The sequence below is a fragment of the Danio rerio genome, chromosome 18 (assembly GCF_052040795.2).
Source record: "Danio rerio strain M-AB ecotype USA chromosome 18, GRCz13ab, whole genome shotgun sequence".
Lineage (NCBI taxonomy): Eukaryota > Metazoa > Chordata > Actinopteri > Cypriniformes > Danionidae > Danio > Danio rerio.
In genome coordinates, this window is record NC_141038.1 from 27,504,794 (window position 1) to 27,518,353 (window position 13,560).

At 33.1% G+C, this 13,560-nt stretch overlaps 1 protein-coding gene across 1 annotated transcript in view; it reads right to left on the reverse strand.

Annotated features, from left to right (window-relative positions):
* sema4ba (sema domain, immunoglobulin domain (Ig), transmembrane domain (TM) and short cytoplasmic domain, (semaphorin) 4Ba) overlaps positions 1 to 13,560 on the reverse strand; it is a 160,450-nt gene that overhangs the window by 134,405 nt on the left and 12,485 nt on the right. The window lies entirely within an intron of this gene.

Genomic DNA, 13,560 nt, shown 5'->3' on the forward strand with positions numbered 1-13,560 from the left:
TTCATGTTTTGTTCATATTTGATAAAATCTAATACAATGCTGTGACTGGGATAAATGTGTTTATTGTTTTGTTTCATTTTAGACACTATTACCGACTCGCCACAGCTAGGTCTCTAATATTACATTTTTCACTGTAGGCCTACATACAAAACTTTTCACAGAGCTCAGTTTTTGCATTTATTGCTCAGTTAATGGATTTATTTGCATTATTAGCAATAAAATATTTTCTTTCTATTAAAAAGAAAAAATTCTTAACATTACATTAAAATTTTATTTTGTCAGTTTAATTGGTGTCCAACAGTGTGTGGCTTATTTACACCACGTTAAACCTTACACTACATTACAACTAACCCCACTGTGGTGTGTTTTCCTCAAAACTGGCTTGCAGTCACTGTATGTTTTTACATCTTTCAAAATGGTTCCATCTTTTAGCCTAGAAGACGTTAATCACAACAATATAAGATTTTACGTACATACTTTCATAGATTTTTTTAAATAAAAAATATAATGTATAATAAGAAATACAAATGCTGCACAAATGGTTTCTCCTGTGTTTCTCATCCAAATTTCACCAAACTTTTTCAATAATTGGCAGGTAGACGTCTGCCGAAGCTGTGGTAAAAAACCTCAGAAGCATCCCATGGGTAATCCTGAGCAAATACCTTAAAACTCTGTTTAACATTTTACCCCATGGTACTTTGTGCCCCGAGCTCGGCTATTTCAAACTGAAACTGAAAACTCTTGAAATTTAGAATATAAATATAAAAGACTTGTAAAGTTACGACTTTTGGGTTATTCGTGTAAAATATATGATGTTTCAGAATCCTACAAATCAATAATCGATTGTTTCCTTGTTTTCATGTAAATCCTGTGAGTGTAAAATCCCAGTGAAAAACAGAACAATTAGAATGAAACTGACTCTAGGCAGTTAGTGTAACGTATATTGTGAAATTTGCTGCATATGTTTAAATTGAGGCAACAAACATATGTAAACTGCTGAATATAATGCATGTTTCATCACACAGCTCTTAATGTTAAAGCTCTGGAGTTAAAGAATGCAAATAAACTGTATAATGCTCATCTGTTTATGCAGAGGTTGAAATTATTTCCTGCATAATAATAAAACATAATAATGTCCTGTTTTCATACATTAAAAAAACACAATTCCACTCAACATACCTCTATTTTAGTATAATTAATGTTTAAGACACTTACACTACTTAGTATAGTTCAAAAAGGTCATAATTTAACACTGAATACCCCAAAACTTCAACAGATCCATGTTACAGAACCCTCAGTGAATAAACTAGTTCTGGTTGAGTGACAATCACCTCCAGCACATGTGAGAGACAGTATTCACTGACATTAACATTATAAAGCATCACAAAGCCTTTCTCAAACAGAATTTCCAATCACAGGCTAAAGAGCATGAGAGAGAAAAGACTCACATCAGTATTAAAAGATGTCTGTAAAATGTCACTTAAACGCTTAAATCGAATAGTCCACGAAGTGACAAATCATCTAATCATGGTGTAGTTAACGAGGGAAGAGAACTATAGAGAGCAATAGAGGAACAGTCACAGTTGGGAATCCCTGTGACTGAAATAGTGCTGCTAATTATGTATTGAGGGGAAATGCTAAGCAGGCAGATGGAATGGTAGGTTTGGGGTGTCAGGCTTCGGGATGCCATCATTAAGAGACGGGGACGAGCCAAATGCAGACACAAGCATGTTATGAGAGCCGGGGAGCAGAGCTGAGCCACTTATCAGCCTCTTACTTACAGACGCCAGATGCCGACTGAGACTCCACCTCCTGCCCACCCTTTTACACCCTGTCTACCATTACGCATGCCATTTGAAAACAACTGAACGTTTTGACCTGCAAAGAGGAAGAAAAAAAAAACCTTTGAAACCGTCCACTTCCAGAGCAGTTTGAGTTCCTTTCTTCTGTTGAGCACAAAAGAAGATATGTTGAAGAATGTTGGAAACTGGTAGCCATTGACATCCATAGAATTTCGTTTTTATTGTCCCAGGGATGTCAATGGCATTCAGAATTGTTTTCGGCAATCTTCTTTTGTGTTCAAAAGTTAAGCAAATGTGGAATACATTTTAAGGGGAGTAAATGTGTATTTTTTGGGTGAATATAAATTTTATATAAGAAAGCATAACATTTGCCAAAGATACTTTAATGTTATGAAATATTTTTTTGTTTATTTTTTTTATTATTAATATTAATTTACCATAAATGTGGAAGGAAATGCTTTGCACGTGTTTGTTAAACCTTGAGAATACATGTAAATATAACTTTCTTTAACTCTAAACAGATCTACTTTATAAAATTATAATTGTTCTATAATTATAAACATGTTTGTAATTAAGCTACACAGAGTAAGCTTAACATTTAATTTAGGGTTTAATTTAGGTTTTTAATGAAATCTATTTTATGTTCCCCATATATGGATGCATGCATGGATTTATTTTTATTTTTTATATTTACTACCATTTGTCTATCAAACTGGTGTATAACCATTGAATTAATAAAGCTTTAGCTTCAAGCTTAAACATTATTTTTACAATATTTACAATAAAACACATTTTTATTTTTTTATTCAATAAGACACTATGCAGCAAATTATACATAAACATTATGAAAAATGATTTGCACTTTTTTAAACAGAATACAACCTGGTTAAATCAATATTTTGGCTATTTAATAAATGACCTACTTTTTAATTATAGGTAAGTAATTAAGTGAGAGCGCAAATAAGTAAAAAATAAATAAATACTATTATTAGTAGTAGTAGCAGTATTATTATTATTTCAGTTTAGACTAAAATATTGGAATTTTTAAGTCTTAATTATTTAGAGTGAAACTGATTTTCATTGTTGCAGTTTGTCATAAAGGTCTTTAAATTTCCGCTGTATTTGACAATAGTATTTATACAATATAAACAAGAGATGCCCAAAGTAGGGCCTGCAGGCCAAAGTTAGCCCATTGTAACCTTTGATTTGGCCCAGCATCCCATCTGAGAAGAGAGTGAGAAGAATGCAGAGGGTTAGGGTGAATGCCTTTAAAAGAGATTGCCATTTATAATTTGGTTTAATGTAAACTTTCAGTGTGCTTGTTTATATATTATTAAATAAATTAGTAAATTACCAATGGCAACTATATTTACTTTCGGCCTACTAGCCTCAATCAATTTTGGTATTTGGCCCTTCATAAGAAAAAGTTTGGGCACCCTTGCTATAAATATTTCTATAGTTTAATTGAAATAGTGAGAAACCTATGAAGTGACTCTCATAGCAATTTGTGTCCTAACTCTACAGCTCTACTTCCCAATCTGAAAAATATTATTAGAACTCTGGAAGAACCATTTAGAACCAAAGAAAATAGCATTGTTATGAAAGTCACCGTTTAAAATATGTATACATATTTTTAGAGTGTACAATGTGCCAGAATAAAATCTTTCATAATGTAATTTCAGAAAACAAAGAAAAAACAACATCTTAAATCTAAGTCTTCTCAGTCAAGATGCATTTAACCAGTTAAATTATACATTATCATAATTAAAAATTCCCATCCATTTTTTTTCTTTCCATTTAGCTGTCAGTTTAATTTCTTGAATAATTTTTTCTCAATCATTTTGTGTAAATAAACACGGACAAAATATCCTGTATGACACACACACTCAGTGAATCTACTTTGTTTACACTCATGCACGTAAAGCCTCACTGAGTATGTAAACATGTCCTGAACTGACTTGGGATGCAGAAGCTCAATCAGAATACAAACTTTGGTCTTCTTCCCTCAAACTTTGCATGCGCTCCACCATACAGATCAACCCAATGTCTTATTTCTCCCCTCTGAACCTCTAGGTTGACTGATGTGGCGTGAACATCTTACCGACAGCTTTGCCGTGTTCCCTCTGTCTCATTTGTCATCTGAAGTTAAACTCCCAGGGCTTCATGTGTATCCAGCAAGGGGAAGCAATGGCTCAAAAGTTTTCAGCTCTGTTAATCTCTCTATAGGGGGTGTGTAATCCTCTAAATTGGAGCGCAGATTAGAGTTGTTTAGATGATTCAGAAGTGACATATTTACAGGGACAGTTCACCCACAAATGAAGATTTTAAAAATGTACTTATTCTTATATCAAGTCTGTATATCTTGTTTGGGGAACAAAAAAGAAACTATTTTGACCTTATTTTTTATTATATATTATGATCACAGTGAAGCCCCAAAATAATAATAATTAATCAAAGTTTTATATCTTAAAATTTTCAAAACCTCTAGGTTATATTCAGGTCTTGACAACAATACCCGCCAACCTGCCAAATGTGAGTAGATTTTGGCTGTGGTGTGTTAGACAGTCACTCCCACTAGCCATTTTAGCTGGTTGAAAATATTTTTTAAATTGTAGCTTTCTTAAAAGCAGGTTTCGACAATAAGCATGGCCCATTATACGTACAAATGTGATCTTAAAATCAAGAAGCAGCACGACTGACAAAAAAAAGTAGCAGGTGAATACCGAATGAGAGCATAATCATTCAGGCGCACAGGTGATGTTCCCGTTTACCTGCGTGAAGGGATTGGTTCACTTTGAAATAGACCAGACAAAAAGAAATGATTGTTCACTGAAAGTCCTATATAATATTATATATATATATATATATTAGGGGTGTCAAAATTAATTGTTTCTTCAGTGCACACGAAGCAGACACGGGTAATTGGATTTTGGTTCAGTAACAGATCATAACCAGTTATTATGTACTGACATCATTTATTTCATGTCACGGTAAAATACTATGGCGAGGGAGGCGAACGCAAGTAATTAACACGCAAAAAACTGCATGCAAAATGCATTCACTGTGTGTGTTTGCTGGACAGTCATTCACTGACAATGAGGTTACAGCAGAAGCTCCTATTTCACTCCCATGGAGAAAATGAAAGTAAACTCTATTTCTCTTCCTCTCTCTCACTATGGACCTTCCTCTCTTCTTGGCTATTGTTGCAATACTTGTGGATGCAGACACGGGTGCTTGTCTGCAGGGCGAATTTCCTTCTCTGTGTCTATCATGGATCAGCTGTGATCGCCGCTGCCGTTTATCAGTGTCACTCACCGGTGAACACCGCCAGAGCATTAGAGCCAATTGCAGCACTTTCTGTTGAGCATGTAACCAATCATATGCACTTAACAACTCACACAACAATGCTCCAAAAGCAAGCGGGATAATATTTAAGTTTGTTTATTTGCTTTAAATGCTCATGTTGTTCTGCGCATGAGTGTTTACTTTGAGCAGGTAAAATTAAAGGTAAAGTTCATATTGCTGACTGCTTGTATTAAAAGACAAGATTGTATTACAAATACACATAAACCGGCATGATAACAGCGTGAGAACTATATATATATATATATATATATATATATATATATATATATATATATATATATATATATATATATATATATATATATATACGTACATATTTATACATACAGTTCTCACGTCATTAACATGCCGGTTTATGTGTATTTGTAATGCAAAAGAAATGACAACAGGAAGAAATTTCCAAATACACACACACACACACACACACACACACACACACACACACACATATATATATATGTGTGTGTGTGTGTGTGTGTGTGCGTGTGTGTGTGTGTGTATTTGGAAATTTCTTCCTGTTGTCATTTCTTTTGCATTACAAATACACATAAACCGGCATGATAACAGCGTGAGAACTATATATATATATATATATATATATATATATATATATATATATATATATATATATATATATATATATATATACGTACATATTTATACATACAGTTCTCACGCCATTATCATGCCGGTTTATGTGTATTTGTAATGCAAAAGAAATGACAACAGGAAGAAATTTCCAAATACACACACACACACACACACACACACACACACACACACACACATATATATATATGTGTGTGTGTGTGTGTGTGTGTGTGTGTGTGTGTGTGTGTGTGTGTGTGTGTGTGTGTGTGTGTGTGTGTGTGTGTGTGTGTGTTTGGAAATTTCTTCCTGTTTTAATTTCTTTCTCAATTTTTTCCTATCTTTCCTGTTTTCCAGTTTTTTGTTCTTTGCATTTAAAATGCCTTTTTTAAACTGTAAATAATGCCAAACTATATCTTTGTCCTTAGTGCCTACACTGTGCAACCCAAAAAGTTAAGGCAACTTTAACCATTTAAGGAAACCCACTGCAACAAACCATTTAAGTTCAAAAATTAATCCTAATGAGTACAGTGAGCTTTATCTATTTGAGTAAACGAAGGAATTTAAGCTTAGTAAAACGCAACAAATGAAGAGAACTCAAACCAACTGAGCACTGTAATATCCAATAAGTTATGGCAACTCAAACCATTTGAGGACACCGATTGCAACAAACCATTTGAACTAATCATTATGAGTACTGTGAACTTACTCCATTTAGGTTAAAGTAATGAGTTTTTTTTTTTAATTAACTCATTACCTTCTACATTGAGTTTAAAACTCTTATCAAATGAATAGAATTAACTTTGAGTAAAATTTGAGTTAAAGTTGAATGCTGGGTTTCACAGTATATAAAGAAGATATTGCAATCTACTGAATTAGTAATGCGAGTTGAAACATTTTTCTAAATGTCTTCTTTTGTTATCCACTCATTTAGGCACTTTACTATAAGTCACACAGGATTAAATGGTAAAAAAAGTACTTTAGCTTAACAGCCTCTTTAAAGTAGGCATTAAGTCGGAAAATGTGATCCAAAGGGACAAATTCCACAACAATTTTCTTATCAGGCACAAATAGTAATTCTGACCTCTATAGATTTCAATGGGTATTGCAATCATCCTCAGTGTGCTCTAAATTGTGAAACTGCAAATGCCACTGATTTCAAAGAATTCTGCTTTCTCAAGCACATTCTCATGCTCAGAATAGCACAAATTAGTGCACAGGTTTTAGGCAAAGATTGTGAAGATCTTTTCTCTTCTCTAAATCAGAATCAACAATTGTTCCTTCATACAGAACCTGACATAGAGCCAACACCACAGGAGGTGACGGCAAAGCTCCTTCTGATCAGGATTATGAGAATGAGACAAATAAAGATGCTTGGCTTATGTTGTGTGGAGCACAAAATTGATTACAGCTTCAGAATGAAATTTGCTGAATAAGCATGTTTAAATATGGCTGTTTGATGCTGTTGTTAAAGGGTCATGACAAGCGAAATCAAAGTTGAATTGATATTTTGATATATATATAGAAGTGGTCTTTGTTCTATTAAATCATCTAGCAAACTCTTAGAATGTTCTCATCATCATAAAACAGAGTATTTATTCAATCAAGCTGTAAAAACGACTCATTTGTAAGTATGGTGGCATATGATGTCACAGTTGTCCATAGACTCCACCTCAGAGCATCGATTCCATACTCTGGCATTCAGTTAATCACTAGTAAAATGTTTCAAACCACCTGTTTTTTATGTATCGCATGAATAATTTATGCTGAGTAGGATTTACTTTTTATACAATAGGAAAAATTTTTCCCAGGAATGGGTTGCGGCTGGAAGGGCATCCGCTGCGTAAAAACTTGCTGGATAACTTGGCAGTTCATTCTGCTGTGGCGACCCCGAATTAATAAAGGGACTAAGCCGACAAGAAAATAAATGAATAAATGAATGAAAAATGCCAACACAGACATATTAGATTAATGTAAACCAAAAAAAACACATATTCAATATTTGTTTAACTGCCGTTTCTAGGTAAAAAAGAACAGTAATAAGCATTATGATTTTTTCCACACTAATGATAGCTGTAATTGAATACGTTTGCCTCATGTATCTCCACATGGACAACTTTTCTGGTGTGGTCAGATTGCTGAGTAGCTCACTAGGTACATTGTTGAACTTCTGATGCAGAGAGCTTGAGTTTGAGTCTGATAAAGCAACATTCCACAAAAAAAAAAAAAAAAAAAGATAAAAGCAATGCAAAAACGAGGTAAACTAGTATATGTGGCCGTGGTTCTCTAATATGCTTGTGATTGAAAAAAAAAAAAGATTTTTTGGGTTGGTTTAGAGGTTTGCTTGATGATCTGTACGACAAGCCCTATCTTCTTTTGAACTTCTACAAAAAGGATCTGTCTATGACATGTATAACAAAACATATCCTAAACAATGTATTTTACATTCACAAAAATGAGCAGAGTGCCCCTATAGTGAATTTGCCATCTGAAAGATGCAACAAAATGTACCTGTACCAATGTATTTTACAAAACGTCTGACAGAAATATAGGCTGAAGCACTTATTTCCAATGAGCCTGTGTTAAAAAAATGAACATAAATTATGATGGAAACAGATTAACAAATAAATTAATTGAAAAAGTTGTGAGATTTATTATTGAATCTGAATAGACATCTTGCTCAAAAAGCATCATTGCTCCTTGGCATCTCGCTCAAAAAGAGCCAGAGTTTTTTAACGCAAAGCTTGACTTTTCTGTAGCCACATTTGCTTGATTATTACGTTAAAATAAGAGTATTGTTCCCATATTGGCCTAGAAAATGGCAACTTTTACTTTCCTGTCAGTCTTAATACATGATGTAACTACAAAATAGTCACAATTATTGAAACGCTTTGATGATTTTTGAGCATGGTCTAATCTGATTCAATGATCTATGCTAAGCAAAGCAAAAATTGTTCACGCCACGCAGAGAGATCGACTGAATGGATCTAAAAATAGTAAAACTAAACAGTTTTTTTTTTTTTTTCTAGAGGAGCTGTAAAATGAGACTATTAAAAAATATGAAGTCTTTAATGCTTTGTGATGTGAATGAAACTTTATGTGAATAATGCCATCAAAATACTTTCTCATGCATCTGTTAGGGGTTGTTGATGCTGTTTCCTATGCAATGACATTAACCATTCCAAACACCAGCCATTTACTGACAAGCGTTAATGGAAATTTAATAAGGTCTTTATACAGCATTCAGTATACAGTATGCATTTATATTTGTTTTATAGTGGAAAAACAATAATAAAAATGTTTATTACGTGTATACAGGATTCATTAAATTAAAAATACTTTAAAATAAAATATATATATATATATATATTTAAAATAAAAACAACATTCTGATAAGTTTTTTATTGTTTGTTTTTTAAATCAGTGTCTGATTGTGAGTGTGTGAATATACAGTCAAATAATTATTTTTCCCGGATGTAATAAGCCATCCAGCTTGATTAACTGTAACCAAATGTACGTTAAAATTCTCTACAGACCAGTTTGCTCACAAGGCACTAATTACAGGTTACAAGAGTTACAGAGTCTGTTTACAGGTCTAATTGCAAGTCAGCCAAAAGGTGAAAGTGCTACCACACTTTAAAGTCATCCTGTTTACGCTGTAATGAGCAGATCATGGAAATATGTTTCATATATAGTGGCATTAATCTTTTTATTTACCAGTATATTTGCAGGAGAATGTCTCCTGGGGGTTAAGATTAAATTTTGACTGGTGAAAGATAAAAAAAAAAAAAGAGAGAGACTTTTCACATTTACTTTCATCTGGATGACTAATATCCCACCCTCATAAAACCTTACAAGCTGTGCCATCAGCCTGAGCAGACGCCGGTGTCTCCTCAAGAGCCCCAGGTCTTTCACTTCTGTCTCTTATCTGCTTGTGAACCTTGTGATTAGTAGAAAGTTAGTGCAACCACTGTATTTCTGGTTACTTCAGACAGCTAGCAAAAATAAATATGGTTTATGGGTTCTAGAACAAATGAATGAGTATTATTAAAAGATGCAAAAACCTATAAGTGCCATCAGATTTTTGCCCAAAATGAGCATTATTCTCAGCTTCCTATGTTTATGTTCAGGTTGAAGGCAATGGAATTAATGTATTCCCTCACCATAAAAGTGAAATGACTGAACATAAATGCTCATTTTTGAGGAAAGATTTAGATGACACTGAAAGGCTTTTGCATCTAAGCTCTACGTTTAACAAGTATCTATTATTAACAATAAATAAATAAGTACAGTATATGTTTAATGTAAAATAGTAAATATAACATATATAGCAATATACTAATAACAGCTGTAGAAGTACTTTTATGTAGAATATGCAGTTTTATGTTAAATAAAAAGAATATATCAATGCTTTTAACAAAAACAACAACAAATACTACATTCAATCCTATATTTTAAAATAAACCCACACATAATAAAATAATAATATTAATAGTAGTATAATAATAATAATATTCTGTTTCTATTATATTTTATTTCAAAATTCCATTTTTAACTAATAATAAGAATAAATAAATAATAACAACATGAAACAATAATAATAATAATAATAATAATAATAATAATAATAATAATAATTGAATAACTATAAGGTAATTATCATTATTACTTTTTTACCATCTAAACTCTGGGACCTGGTACTGGGTTTGTGACGTCATTTACTTTTGCATTCTTTAAATTTGATAGGTCCATACTGGCCCAATACCCCCATAAGTGGTCCCGTTCTCTCATCAGTTGGAATAGAATAACTTTTACATAGATTATGAGACATTTTTCTTTTTTCTTATTACTGACATGTGCAAGAACCACCAAAATTAATTACAGCAACCTAGACCACAAAGATCCTAAAAGGTACACTTTCAAATTTGAGTTTACAAAAAAAGGGGTTTATTAACACAGGCAACATATACAATTTTTTCAAACACTTTCCAGTGTTTTATAAAAATTCAAAGGCATTTGAATTTGGGTAGGCAAAATTCAGGCAGAACTCCAAAATCCCACTTGATTTTGAGAGATTAATAACATAATTTCCTCTGATACAGTTTCAGACAGGACATTTTGTGTAATCCTTTGGAAATACAACAATGCTAGATCTTAACACTTTCGAACCAAACACTTGTTGCACAACACCATTCAAAAAGTATTGTGTATAATTTCTACAGTTAAAACATTGAGTTTCAGATTGCAACACTGGCTCATTCTGAAAAACGTAATCCCGCAGAGGTTTCTGGAGACCGCGAAGTATGTAGCCGGAGGTACGTATGGCTGCATTTCATTTTTTAGGCGAAAGCTACGGAGCGGTATGACGCTGTACTTTTTGGCGCTTACCGGCTGACCGCTTACCTCTGTGTGGAGGGCTTTCCCGCCACAACCAGTTTGTCCAGTTAACCAATTAGTTTGTTGTGTACGTCGGCGGACTTGAGGTGCAGAGAGGAGTTGACCACGACAACGACCGGGTTCAATCGTTAAAATTGGTTGGATTTAGGGAAGGAGGAGTGCGGGTCGGTCGATTGGCCGGTCGCCCAGTCAATCAGTCAGGCATTCAGTCGGTGAACAGCGGCCTCTAGTGGGTTTACGCGAGAACAGCGCGGGCGCGAACGGTACTCGCGAGACATTTGAGATGCGAAAAAGTGCACACATCGGCCTCTCACGGATTAGTAAAAACAAAAACTGCAAAACTATATACCTCCTCGGATGTATTTCGCGGTCTCCAGAAACATTGTATGTTCACAGAGAAGCTGAGAAAGAGAGTCGTTCGAGAGCAAGCACACAGCAGAAAAACTTCTCCTCAGGTGCCTCTAAATGTCCATATCAAAGGAGCGATGCTTTGCTTTCATGTTTCTGCCAGGATAATTCCCTTGGCAGTCTGTAATAGATCATTTGTCTGTCCTCCCCCCTTCCCAACTTCCCCATGCTGTCAGTTAAAATAATTAACAGACAGAAGCTGCGTCAGTTAATGCTTCCCTATTCATGACCAGATGATATGCAGCCTGATTTACAGCGTCCAGCAATGCCTGCATTCAGCTACACACACGTTTCAGAGTAAACTGACCTTGAGGAAAGGGACAACAACAGCAACATATAATAATAAATATCCATTCATTCATTTGTTTGTTTGTCTTTTGTTCCTTAGTTAGTACTTTCGTTTGTTCATTTATTCATTAGTTCGTCTGCTTATCATTCATTCATTCTTTCTTTCATTCATTCATTCATTCATTCATTCATTCATTCATTCATTCATTCATTCATTCAATTTTTTTATTTATTCGTTTATTCATTTATTATTAACCACAAATTATTTTTAATCAATTTATCAAATAACAAATGTAATAATTATTTATTTATTTCATAAAAATAATATTCATACTACTACTACTACTACTAATAATAATAAAATGCATTAGGATATATAAATTAGGTTGATTCTAACATAATAATAATAATAATAATAATAATAATAATTATTATTATTATTATTATTATTATTATTATTATTATTATTATCATTATTATTAATATTATTATTATTATTATTATTTTATCCTGTTGGAATAATGCTTAATAATAAATGCTTAATAATAAATAATTAAATGCTTCCCTATTCATGATCAAACTACATACAACCTACTTTACTTTGTAGAGTAATAATAAATGCTTGAATTTCAGAACAACATGACCTTGAGAAAGAGATTAACACATTTAAGCATGTTTTGTTTAAAATGCAGAAAACAACTTTTTACAGCCTTGGTATTTACTTCAAGACCGTATTTAAACTTGACCTGCATCTCCCTGTACACTTTGTTTCGTCCCTGCGGTGTGGACACAGCTCAGTGACATGACTTGTCATTCAAGTCTTTCAGCAGGCCAAGAGCGAACAGAAGTCTTGTATTTGAGCCAGACCTCAAGGGGAGCTTCAAAAACAGCACTAATTAACTCCATCAAAAGAAAACAAGAAGACTTGCTGCTGCTTTTCTTTTCAACTTTGTTACACTGGTGCCTGGTGTGACACAGAAGTGGGGAGACCAAAAAAAAAGAAAAAAAAGAAAGTGGTTTCAATAACCAGGACGTGCCTTGGAAAAAACAAAGTGCAGCTGGGCAGGTTTTCTGCAGCGCTGCTGAGACTGGAAAAGGAGCATCTGTTTTGTTTCAGCACAGCTGAGAGTAATGAACCTGGGCAAGCTATGAACCATGACTAAAAAAACCTTGAGGAGTCAATATTAGTTCCTAAAATTCATAATACTGCCACACACACATACACACATGCACAAATATACACACACACAAGCACAGTGCGGCAGATAAAACATGGTCTCATTGGAGAATTTGGAGACTTTTTTCAGTGCATTGATATCATATACAGTATTTTCAATGTATACAGTTGAATTCACAACTATTATTATTATTATTATTATTATTATTATTATTATTATTATTATTATTAATATTATTATTATGGTTATTATTATTATCCATTCTTTTTTTTTTAAATATTCCCAAAAAGAGGATTTTCAAAGCAAGGATTTTTTTTACAGGATTTCCTATAACCTTTTTTTCTGGAAAAAGTATTATTTGTTTTATTTTGGCTAGAATAAAAACAGTTTTTAATGAAAAATAAATAAATAAATAAATAAATAAATAAATAAATAAATAAATAAATAAATAAATAATAAATAAATAAATAAATAAATAAATAAATAAATAAATAAATAAATAAATGATTCCCAGAGATGGGTTGCGGCTGGAA